This window comes from Acipenser ruthenus, chromosome 17 (assembly GCF_902713425.1).
Source record: "Acipenser ruthenus chromosome 17, fAciRut3.2 maternal haplotype, whole genome shotgun sequence".
NCBI lineage: Eukaryota > Metazoa > Chordata > Actinopteri > Acipenseriformes > Acipenseridae > Acipenser > Acipenser ruthenus.
In genome coordinates this window covers 2,094,016-2,106,232 of record NC_081205.1, presented here as the reverse complement: position 1 = coordinate 2,106,232, position 12,217 = coordinate 2,094,016, and the positions used below count along the sequence as shown (strand labels likewise).

Here is a 12,217-nt window from a genome sequence, read left to right as displayed (position 1 = left end):
AACAGTGTTTGCCACTCCTCCTATTTTTGTGTTGTCTGCAAATTTAACAAGTTTGCTTACTATACCAGAATCTTTACTATACCAGAATCTAAATCATTATTGGAAGCCTTGCTCACTCAATCTTTGTAACATTTTCTTATTTTCGAAGATTTCTTAAAACAATGATATCCTCCACATACTTTGTGAAAAAGATGTGTTATTTTTCCCCTCTAATGAAAGCAACTTAGCATAAGCAAAAATCGTCAAATAGGTGATCTGCACTCTTCCATAATAAAATACTCAGTATGCAGGATATGTAGAAATACTAAAAAAATGATTGAGTTCTACCTCTGTTGGTGTAAAACTGCTGTGAATTTTAATACAGGCGTGCAAACGTGACTCTGAACACGCTCATGTCTTTGCTCACACAGTGTTCCACAGCAGACATGTCAGTTACAATGTTACATTAATAAAATGTTGCAGTATGTACAAGGCTGGTGTTGTACTATATCATTTACATAATTACAGCATCAATGACTCTACAGTACCTTGGTCCCATTCCCAAAACCACAAACAGGAAGATAAGTCCTCTGTTCCCCTGAGGAAGCAGGTGCTCCAGCGATACGCTATTGTTTTAGGTCAAAAACAGGCAAGTACAGCAGGTTAGTTAACACTAAATCATTGCCAAGTGTACTTTGTGAAGTCAATATTGTTCGCCAGCTTTGATGTTCCACATAATAATGTGTGTCTATTAAAAGATCATTCACAAATTACACACCAATGCACTCTGCAAAGAAAGGAGCCCCTTCTTTTTTGTTTGAGTAATTCAAATTGAGTAAAACAGAGAGCAGGATTCAACCCTGGTAGCTTAGGGATTAAGTTTTCTATCATTAATATCCTAATATTATATTTATTCAACCAGGGGATTTACCAACTGAGACCGAGGCCTTGTTTACAAGGGGGTCCTGGAAAACAATAAAAAAAAGACAATTGCAATGTATAAAAAAAAAATTACAATGTGCAAACAACACAATACAAAACACGTGTGGTTCAAACTTAATCAGCAGCACACAGAGATCAAAGAACAGAATAAATAGGACAGGTATCTATTTGTTAACGTGGAGTGAAGGAGAAACATTGGCAGGAGGTTTTAAACAATTCCTCTGTTACTCTTCCTGTTCCCATTTTGTTAATACTGTTCCCTGGACTGTAGATTATAACCTTGCATTACTATTCACTGCTAGTGAACCCAGCTGTCTCTCGTGAAGGAACTCCACCAGTGGTTTGTGAAGCAGCTCCACATTGGCATGTAAAGGGTTAAAGAAGGTGGCTTACTTTTGTATTCACAAACAGCAAAGCAAACAGAAACAAAATCAGGAAAGAAAGGCTGCTTTTAGACCCTGTGCTTCATTTCCTCTTCCTATTGTTGATCTCATCTGCTCTAACTTTTCAGAATTAGGCTGCATCCCGAGGTGAGAAAATACATTTTCAATGCAAATCTACCTCAGCAAAACACAAGGAAAGGTTACGACAAAGCCCAGCATGCCAGCCTCAGCAACCAAATGATTTCCATTGCATGCTCCACTGTACAGACCCCTTGTGATATTGACAGCATACTCTGGCATAGTTATACCATGGTGGGTATTCTATTATTGAGTTTTAACAAAATGTTCACGCTGTTTTATCACCAAACGATGACTTAACTGTTAGAAAGATAAGAACAAACTCCCAACCCCTGAGCAAAGAATGAAAGAATAGTAATACAAACACATAACACAGCATAACAACAAGCAAAATGTGCATCTCTTTATCTCTCAGGTTATTTCATATTCATTACTAATATGCAACAACAGTTCGCACAATTGACACTAACTTTATTAAATACATTGCAGTTTAGAGAGGTGAGTTACAAAACCTGACTTTAATTAAAGTGTCACGAGATTCTGCACTCTCAGATCAGGTAAACAGGTTGAAACGTCATGAAAGCAAATAGTGGGTTATGGCAAAGATGCAGCTCTCCGTTCTTGTAAAGGTAAAGTAAACGGTTCTGTATTTTGACATTTCTATTGTGGGGGAGGGGGCTAGTGGTAAATTGTGTAAGTTTCAAACTGAAATCTCATTCAGGGATATATAAAATACTATGAACCAAAAGGTTCAAAACAATAGATTGTGTGCGTCCCTTGTTAGTAGCTGCCAGTCTGTTTTTCATTCAACAGTTTCCTTCAGTTTTTCTTGACAGTTTCTGTAGATTCGGATCTTTTGAGATGGATTCGATATTCATCCGAATCTCAAAAACTTGGATTCGGTGCATCCCTATTAATTTGGTCACTTTGGGGTACCTGCAAGCTTAAACATGATTCTTTATGGAGGCTACAGGGGTGCATCTGAGTGAAACACAAAGTGATCCAAAATCAATTGACTGACTGTTTACTGTAACTGAACTTCAAATAAAAGGTAGCTGCATATTAATCAAATCCTTATTTTTCCCCTTCAGTCACTGTGTGCATAAATGTGCCATGTGTACATTTTCCTATCTGTGTATCTATTTTATAGAGTTCACACAAACTGTTTTAAAATTTCAAAATATGAAATAAAAAATGAATGACTGAAGGGGTTATGCCAGAAAATGAGCTATCTTTGCCTACAGTGGCACTCTGTAGCATTTTAACCTGTTTAATTTAAGGGACTGGTGTTCAAATTTCAAAGACGCTGTAGTATGTAACCCTCGATGAGTACTGATGTAGAAGATAAAAGAACACACACCTAATTGAAACCCCTTCCAGCAACGCCTACATTTGTGGAGACCTGTTTCGCTAACCTGTCTTATATAAACAACAAAGGCAGTAAATGGTGGTATACTGTAGCAGATACTGCAAATCTGTATTGCCATCTTTACTGCAATATTCCACAATTTCTGTACATTTTGAAATCAGTAATTCAGGAAGTATGGCTGGCTTAGAACCGCAGTATACTACAATAAATGAAATCTGATTGCATCTCACAGAGGTTTACGACAGTCACATGTATTATATCTCTTGAGGACCCTCTCAGTGTTGACTCACTCCAGTGTGGAAATCCCCACAGGTCAAATAACTAAATGAACGAGCGACATGTTAAAGATACGTTCATGCACAAGCTGTGAGATCTTACTTCCCTGTAGGATATCCATTCTATATTAAATACAGACTGAAATATACTGCAGAAAGTACTGTAGTACATTTGTATAAGTGTAGTTCAGGTAGCTGGAAATATGTTTTTAGTCAGTCAAATCACATACCTGCATATTCTGTTGCACAACAAGGGGAAATAGCGATGTCCTTTCACCTATGGTTTGGGAAAGTTAGAAAGCTTTGCAGCGGTACATGTTTATATAGTTTCACTTTGATGAATCCTGATATATCAAAACCTCCCCATGGTGCTGTTTATAGGGATGCATTGAACGAAGGTCTGGCCAGCATTGCTCAAAAATATATTTGCAAGAGCCATCAAATTATTTGATTCCTTTTCATGCAGACATTGTTTTTACATCCTGAAAGATTAGTGTTGCTAAGCAGCAAAAACAACAGTGAAAAGTGAGTGTCTTATATGTATATATATATATATATATATATATATATATATATATATATATATATATATATATAAACGTCATATCATCTTATCAACTATCTACATGTCTGTTTCTGTGAAATTACAAGTAACTATGGCAACCAACTAAAAAACTAAAAGCTGTTAGACCTTGGAAATAACCACAAATAACTTGTGTTTCACTGGTGGGTGAAACACAATCACAAACAGTCTTCCTCTGCCTCTGGTTATTGAGTTTCCGACCCAGCATACCACACTTTCTCCCCTTTTCACACAGCACTCTAAGAACCATTTTATGTTGAGTCTTTTCGTCATTCATTTGAAACCCACAATGCCTACACCTGACATTCAAAACCAAACACCATTTTCTGGTAGTTTTTTTAATGATTTGTGCACGCTGCTCCAAATCCTGGTAAATGTGCACCAAAAAAATGCCTTTGTTTTTCAAATGTATAATGGAAATCCTATTTATTTAACATTTAAAAGAATCAAAAAGCCGGGTGATAAACTAGCTTGTTTATTAACTTCAAATAGCGATTTGGACAACCCAGCTTCCTTATCATCATCTAAGGGGGCTTTAACTTTGCTTTAGGGTCCCTGCACGTCTTTGGGCTTAAGGAGGTGATCTGTGAGCCTTTGGAAGTGAGGTCATTGCTTCCATAAGAAGCTAGTAAGATCACTGGTAGTCCAGTAAATGGTGCATTAAGAAACAGACTGCTTGAGTGTATTACACGTAATGTAAAGATTTGTTCTCTGTGAATTGGAATTGTTAAGTTGACTTAAAAAAAAAGAATCATATTGAAACTGATAAAACCACAGGGTCCCACACCTTCACTTCTTAAAGATTAAAGACCTGACTGTTTTCGTGAAACATCAGGAACCTCATGATCAGCAACCACCCATATTTCTAGTTGCATTGTTTATTATGTTGTTTTTGCAACCCTTTCTTCCACAAACAGCCGTGTAAGAAAGCCTTAAGCTTGCCCTGGGCACCTTGCTCTCCTCTTGGATCAGCAAATCAAATTCACCATGTGATCCTAGCTTAGCACTTTACATGAACTCTCTCTCTAATCGCTAAGTAATTATACTGTATTAGCCACAGTAATTAAAGTGTAACTACACAACCACCTGTGTAATTTTAGCACTAGTAAGGTGTAAACCAGGATAATTAGGAGACACTTAATATAAGGGCTTACCAGTTCCAGATTTAATTATTGGTGTTATTGTTAAAGGGTCGTCTTCCCAGTGCAGTGTTAAAGGGTCGTCTTCCCAGTGCAGTGTTAAAGGGTCGTCTTCTCAGTGCAGTGTTAAAGGGTTGTCTTCCCAGTGCAGTGTTAAAGGGTCGTCTTCCCAGTGCAGTGTTAAAGGGTCGTCTTCTCAGTGCAGTGTTAAAGGGTCGTCTTCTCAGTGCAGTGATAAACGGTTGTCTTCCCAGTGCAGTGTTAAAGGGTTGTCTTCCCAGTGCAGTGTTAAAGGGTCGTCTTCTCAGTGCAGTGATAAACGGTTGTCTTCCCAGTGCAGTGTTAAAGGGTTGTCTTCCCAGTGCAGTGTTAAAGGGTCGTCTTCCCAGTGAAGTGTTAAAGGGTCGTCTTCCCAGTGAAGTGTTAAAGGGTCGTCTTCTCAGTGCAGTGATAAACGGTTGTCTTCCCAGTGCAGTGTTAAAGGGTCGTCTTCCCAGTGCAGTGTTAAAGGGTCGTCTTCCCAGTGCAGTGTTAAAGGGTCGTCTTCCCAGTGCAGTGTTAAAGGGTCGTCTTCCCAGTGCAGTGTTAAAGGGTCGTCTTCCCAGTGCAGTGTTAAAGGGTTGTCTTCCCAGTGCAGTGTTAAAGGGTCGTCTTCTCAGTGAAGTGTTAAAGGGTTGTCTAACACCTTTTATTCCTACATGTCAAAAAAAAGCAACTTTGCTTCCTAATGCTGCTTCTCAATCTCTTTAAGTTTGTGCCGAAATCCTGCAAGTTCTCCCTGCCCTGGAGAGTGTGTAGCTTTTCTGCAATCTGCAACACTTTGATATTCAGTATTAGTTACATAGCATGCACCAGCTAGGTTGCAGAGCAGGATAAGAACAGTGTTAAAAGCCCCAGTTTCAAAGCTCTGTTTTCTTAAATTATAACCACATCATTAAGTCAGACATCCTGCAGAATTGTCTGTGTTGTGTGTCTGAAGTATTTTTCTATCAATATATAAACTTAGTGAACAAAACCCACTTACACATTTCTGTAATTCCATCAGCTTACATGGTTTTATTCATTCAAGCATTACCCTGTGTGCAGTACAGCGAGACTCAGCAACTTTGATATCTATATCCAGATTTACTAAAATTGTCTCAGTATTATAGCCATGTTGATGCTGTTTAGTTTTGTACAGTGTTATGACAAAACAACTCTATAATATAAAATCTTCTTGTGTATAAGATCCAGCTCTGTGATGGACTCTAAATATTATACTATACAACATTGAGGCCAACACTCTCTACACACATTAAACATTACTCATTGTACAAATAGTCCTGCTGGCTGAGGATCTGTTTAAAAGAAACAAAGATCTGTGTCAACAACCGATATTGTGACTCTAGTCTGTGGAACACAAGCTTCCTTTCAGAGTCATTTTCCCCAAATAGGGCCACACTTCCACATTTTCTTAAACCAAACCTTAGGCACGAAGTCAAAAAGACAAGTTCAATTTCAGTCAAAAGTGTGAAATGTGGATCTAGAGTGAAGCCAAAACAAGCTACAGAAATCTCTGTGGCTTGATCTCTGGTTTAGAAACCTCTGAACGTGACTTTATCTTGCACGCAACTTTCAAGTCCGCAAATTGTTGCACAAAAACAAGTTTGGCCAAAGTTATTGTATTTGCTTCGAACTTTCAGCATGTTCATTCTTACTTCTGCATTTTGTATGAATAACATTCCAGTCAAACACTTCTAGTCTTTTTTTAAAAAGGAGAAGTAACCTGGCTAAGGAGGAAGCCACTTTGGAAATTGCTTCCTTTAAAACCAATGAGATCATCTTGTTAGAATATAAACAAAAAAAGCTGCTTTAACATGCAACAGTAAAGCAAAGCCTTTTAGACTAGGGCTGTCCAACAGATATCCCTGGAGCCATGCATGGCTCATTGATCTCCACAATATGTCTTATGATTTAGAGGAGATGGGTGGACAATATATAGGTTCAAGTAGAAGCCATCAGAAAGCAAAACACAAACAATGTGTTAACGAGAACACATATACAGTAGTGGCGTAAAAAGTTTTTTGTTTTTTTTTCATTTGTGATTTTTTTTTTTATGACTCTATAAGCTCACCCTGACAATGACTCTTTTAGGCAACAAGCAATTCCAGTTCTGTTTTTTTTTATTAATTGAGAGTGGCAAAATATTTTATTCCTGTTTTTCCCCCAGTTTGAAAGGGCCAATGATTTTTTTCCCTTCACCGTAGCAATTCCCCACACAGCTCAGGAGAACTGAAGGCTCAGTGGGCGTCCTCCGATCCCACGACTAAGCCTCTTTTACACCCAGGAATTCAAGAGCGGATGTCAAAAAAGCCAGCCCTGCTATGTCTGCCCTAGCTCACTAGGTGCCTGGCCAGTAGAGTCTGCTGTAGCGTGATGAGGAGGAACAGTCCCTCCCTAACACATGGGAGCGCCAGAGAAAATGTGAAGACCAGCGTCTTTGCACAGCCAGGACGCAAACCTGCGCTCCCATGTATGACTCACCCTGCACACCATGCGGCCACAGTTTGAGCCGGATCAACAGTAAATACCGTCACCGTAAAACGTGGTCTTTCCCCTTTCCATTTTCCATTTTATTTAGGCCACACTGCATGGAGAAATCAGGTCGCTACTGTCAAAACAGCCATCCACATACAACAAAATAGAGGTAGTCTCGTCTAAGTGGAGTGCCAATCTAAAATCTCAGGGAAAACCAACTATTTTTTTTTTTTACACTTCCTCCGGTAACTGTTTGACTGCAATAATGGAAAGTTTGTGTCCTTTCACACAATGACTCACCTCTGACACAGAGAATATTGTAACAATGGACAACTTTACTACGTTCCCTATCTGATGGCGTCACTATCAGAAACATGAACCGAGGTCAGCCCTCATAACTGTCTAGTCTTTCCTGCTTTATATGGGTAGTCTTATGCAACAAAATGTGACTGTTGTAATGGCTTGGCATCTCAGCCCATTGAATTGGATGGAGAGGCAGGGGCTGGACACAAAACAGACAAACATCTTCCCATTCAACCAAAGAGCAAGCTAAGCAAGGTGTCTTCAGTGTGTGATTCACTATGGCAGGAACCTGAATCTATTTATCCCAGAACAAAGACAAATTGGGGGGTGGACAGTGAAAAGGAGGACCTTGAACAAGAATAGAGCAACAGTAAGTGTAAGCTGCCTCATTATTCACTCTGTGTTTCTTTGTAACGGTTCCCTACTTGATATAAAGCCTCAACATTAAGATCTGACCCAGATTACAGAGTAAAGTCTGAATCATTGCAGTACTGCTGTTGAAGGGATAGCCCCGCCTGAGCACCTGCTAGTTCCTATAGGCCCAGAGATCGCCTAGTGTGTCATGATTGATGACTCCAGAAGTATTCTGTTGCCATAACCACCAACCTTACCGCAAGAGACAGGCTTACGTCAAAAGACATGTGTGCATGAAGTACTTGTGCTTGCAAAATATGAGGAAGTATGCAGAAGAAAAATGAACGTATGCTACCCTTGTAACTGGATAACATCGCTTCAGTGTAGGGGTGGCAGCTTAATTAGCTTTGATTTCATGAGCAATTGTGTACGTGATTCATAACTGCAAATAAATCAAACCTGTGCATATACGGTATGAACACATTGCCAATAAATTACAAAACCCCTACAGCTGATCTACATGATTATAATGGGGCTCTTCAAGGGATAACATATTTGGAGACATGAAGAGATGTGAACTTCTACCCTTATCATGTATTGGAAGTAAATTTGATTAAAATTGTACCCAGATTTATTTTTCTATTTAAAAACATCCCATGTTTACCTATCAAAAAATATATTTATTTATCTTAAGAAACGTCTAACATCCTAGGATTTCTTATTCCACTCTTATGTAAACCTTGGAAACAGGTGGGAGGGGAATTTGACTTCTTGGTCTATAACCATATGCACTTAGTTGTAAAGTCGGAAATATGTATACATGACTACAAAATGAGGGCACTGTCAGTAACAAACAAAATCGATTGCAGAATCAATACGTGAGCCAGGCTGGTGGAAAGGTCCATCAGGAGCACCAGGAGATTGGATGCCGTGGAGGTGATTAAAACAGACCTGAACAGCACGGCTAATATGAAGAATTACCCAGATTGGTGTAAAAACACCCCCGGGATCAAGTAAAGGGGCTTTCTGATAACAAGAGGCTTTACTGTGATTAATAATTAGAAGTTGAAGGTCACCGAAGTGATGTACAGTCATAGGCTTGCAATGTGTTGGCTAAATACTGTAACCCCTTGGCCTAATCTGCATTGTTGCATGTTTCACTAATACATGTGGGTTTTCTCAGATGTGCTTGTAAAGAGCAGCATGCGAATGACTAACCGTAAAGACAGCCTTCTCACTCAGGACCATCTCTTGTGAGGCTCGGTCTCTGACACTTTTTTTGACATCCCTTTAGTGGCAGTGTGACTTCACAGAAACTGCAATTCAATTCACACAGCGCTGTTAGGATTAAACATGTCCAGCTACCTCCAGACCCTCACCTCTCCCTACACCCCCAATCGACCTCTCCGCTCCTCCTGCACTAGAAGACAGGCTGTACCACCTCTACGCTCCCCTGCCTCCAGAGCCCGCTCCTTCTCCACCCTCGCCCCGCAGTGGTGGAATGACCTTCCTACAGATGTCAGGACTGCCCAGTCCCTGACCACCTTCCGGTGCCTCCTCAAGACTCACCTCTTCAGACAGCACCTGTAGAACTCCTCTTTTCCCTCTGGACACTTTACACTCTTCCTTAATCCTGTACTTTAGAGTACTGTAATCTGTCACAAGTGTTATTTAATCTGTAGTATTTTGTATTTAAAAATATCCTGATGTAACTCTCACTGACACTGTTATCTGCTCCGTTATTGAATCGTATTTTGTCATATTTGTACTTGCTAGAACCAAAGTCATTGTATTTTATCTTGCTCTTAATTGTATTAATACTTGTACTGTGATTCTTTAAATGTATTTTTGTTTACGACTGTAAGTCGCCCTGGATATGGGTGTCTGCTAAGAAATAAATAATAATAATAATAATAATAATAATAATAATAATAATAATAATAATAATAATAATAATATTAAACTGCGGTGGTGCTATCCTGAGCAGACACAGAGTCACTTACATGAACAGGATTCGAAATGATCGTGGGCTTCTTATTCAACGCAATGACTAAAACAATTCAGCGAGAGATTGTGTTAGCTCTATGTAATCAAATGACTATTAACAGAAACTCAAGGGACTGCTAACAAAGGGTTTAAAATCAATGTATTTAATGTGTATCAGCTTTAGACAGAATTCCTCACTTCCTCAGTTTCATGGGCATATCATTTGAATGGCATATATGACACAGCCGTTATTAAATGTGAATATAACATACACTTTTTAACACAGCAAACTAAAATATCATGCCATATCATTGCAGCACAGTGGTCCAACACTACGGATCCTCTAAGCTCTAACTTTAATTCAGACTATGCAGAGAATAAATTACTCTAGATTGCTCTGACATGCTGATATACCCATTAGAGTGAGACTGTCCTGCAGTACAGGAAGTGATTAGATATCCGGAGGCAGCAGTTTAAAACATTTCATCTCAATTGTAATAAAAAAACCTGCATAAAAATGCCAAACAAAAAATGATAAGCGATGGTGTTGCTAGTACCGATAAGAGATAAGAAGCCTTCGGTATCACTCTATTAAAATACATTATAAATGTACACCCCCTACAAATTCACTGCAAGCCATTCTGTTAGGAAGCCCTGCCAAGAAGGCTGGTCTGCACTCACATCCATTTATAAGACGACACTACTGGCTACTACTGAAGGTATTATTATTTGTTTATGTAGCAGACACCTTTACCCAAGGCGACTTACAGAGACTAGGGTGTGTGAACTGTGCATCAGCTGCAGAGTCACTTACAACTACGTCTCACCCGAAAGACGGAGCACAAGGAGGTTAAGTGACTTGCTCAGGGTCACACAGTGAGTTAGTGGCTGGGGTGTGAACTTCTGGTTACAAGCCCTTTAACAAATGGACCACACAGCCTCGGCAGACACGCTGTTGTATTTATGTTACATACATGTGCTATGAATAATGACATTCACTGACTATTAATAATGATAACGAGGAGCTATAACAATACTGTGTTATAGACTATGTAATAATAAGATATCTAATTATCTATAACATTAAGTAGTTGTAGCATTGTCGTAACCTAATGAATATATCACCAGAGAGGTTTGTTAAAAGATATCTATAAAAGCTCAAGATCCTAATGGCCTTGATACAGCTGCTCCTCACATACACACTAAAGCGTGTGCCTTACCTGGGACTCTAAAGGCTTTATTGCATAGTCCATCCCCTTTTCCGCCAGTTCACTCCGCTGTGTGCCAAGTCCAGAGATCTCTGTCACGCGTGTGCAGGGGGTATCAGGCTCTGTTGAAGTAACCACATCCTTCACTGATGAACAGAGTGTACCTCAAAGAAAAACAAACTGTTTGAGTTTCACAAAGTGTCTCGTCTGCTGGGCTTCTGAACTGCAAACAGGACCTGAATGAAAGGTACAGGACAGGCTAGAAAAAGGAAGGCAGCGTCTGTGTTGAAAACAGGGCGGGGCTTACCAGCTGTTGCATCACTTAAAAGGAACTACTGTAGCAAGCCTTCTTGCTTTCTGCAGTTGCATTGGTGCTAGTTGTGCTTATTTCTTAAATATTATACTAGTATAAGTATTTTACAGAGAAGCACCCCTCTTCTTCTTCAATAACATTTTCAGGCACTAGCTAACAAACTCACTTTAAAAAAAGACTACCATAAAATAACTAATTATTTATAACCCTTATAAAAGTTTACCTTAGTACAAACATAGCAAGGAGCAATAAAGGACAGTGAAGATACGATGAACCATATTTTAGCATTGTAAAGAGGTTTGCTAAATCATAGTTATAAACCTGGGAAACCATGGCTATACCAAACGAAACCAACTATAGTAAATGTATTAGTATATCCATGGGAAAAATACTAAGCAGAAATACTGTGGTAAACTTTTATAAGGACGGGTCTGCTGTAACATGAGCTATCTAGCATCTATGTGTTAACCCTTACATAGCACATTGTACACTCCTTACAAAATCATTAATTCACAAAGCAGCATTACTTGGTAACTGCTTAGTAACTGAGGTTTCCATTTAAGCCAAAAAAGTTTCAGCTGTAGTGTAGACTTTATTTTTTTTGTGGATGAGCTAAAGCAGCCCTGGTGATAGACTCTCTGACAATTCATAAGACCCCCTAGTGTATAAGGAACCCCATTGAGAATTCAATAGTGTGTGCCCTTCATTCAAAAACTAAATGTAAACTCCAAAATATACAAATATCAAATGCAAATGGCAGGCAAATGCAGTTGTTGTTTTGAACCTTG

At 39.1% G+C, this 12,217-nt stretch overlaps 1 protein-coding gene across 1 annotated transcript in view; it reads right to left on the bottom strand.

The window, feature by feature from the left end:
• Positions 1 to 11,374, bottom strand: part of LOC117422983 (phosphoinositide 3-kinase regulatory subunit 5-like) — a 29,370-nt gene extending 17,996 nt beyond the window's left edge. Inside the window, exon 1 of the mRNA XM_034038261.3 lies at positions 11,129 to 11,374. The gene's annotated coding sequence lies outside the window, so the exon portion shown is untranslated. The remainder of the gene's footprint in view (positions 1 to 11,128) is intronic.
• Between the last annotated feature and the right edge of the window lie 843 nt (positions 11,375 to 12,217).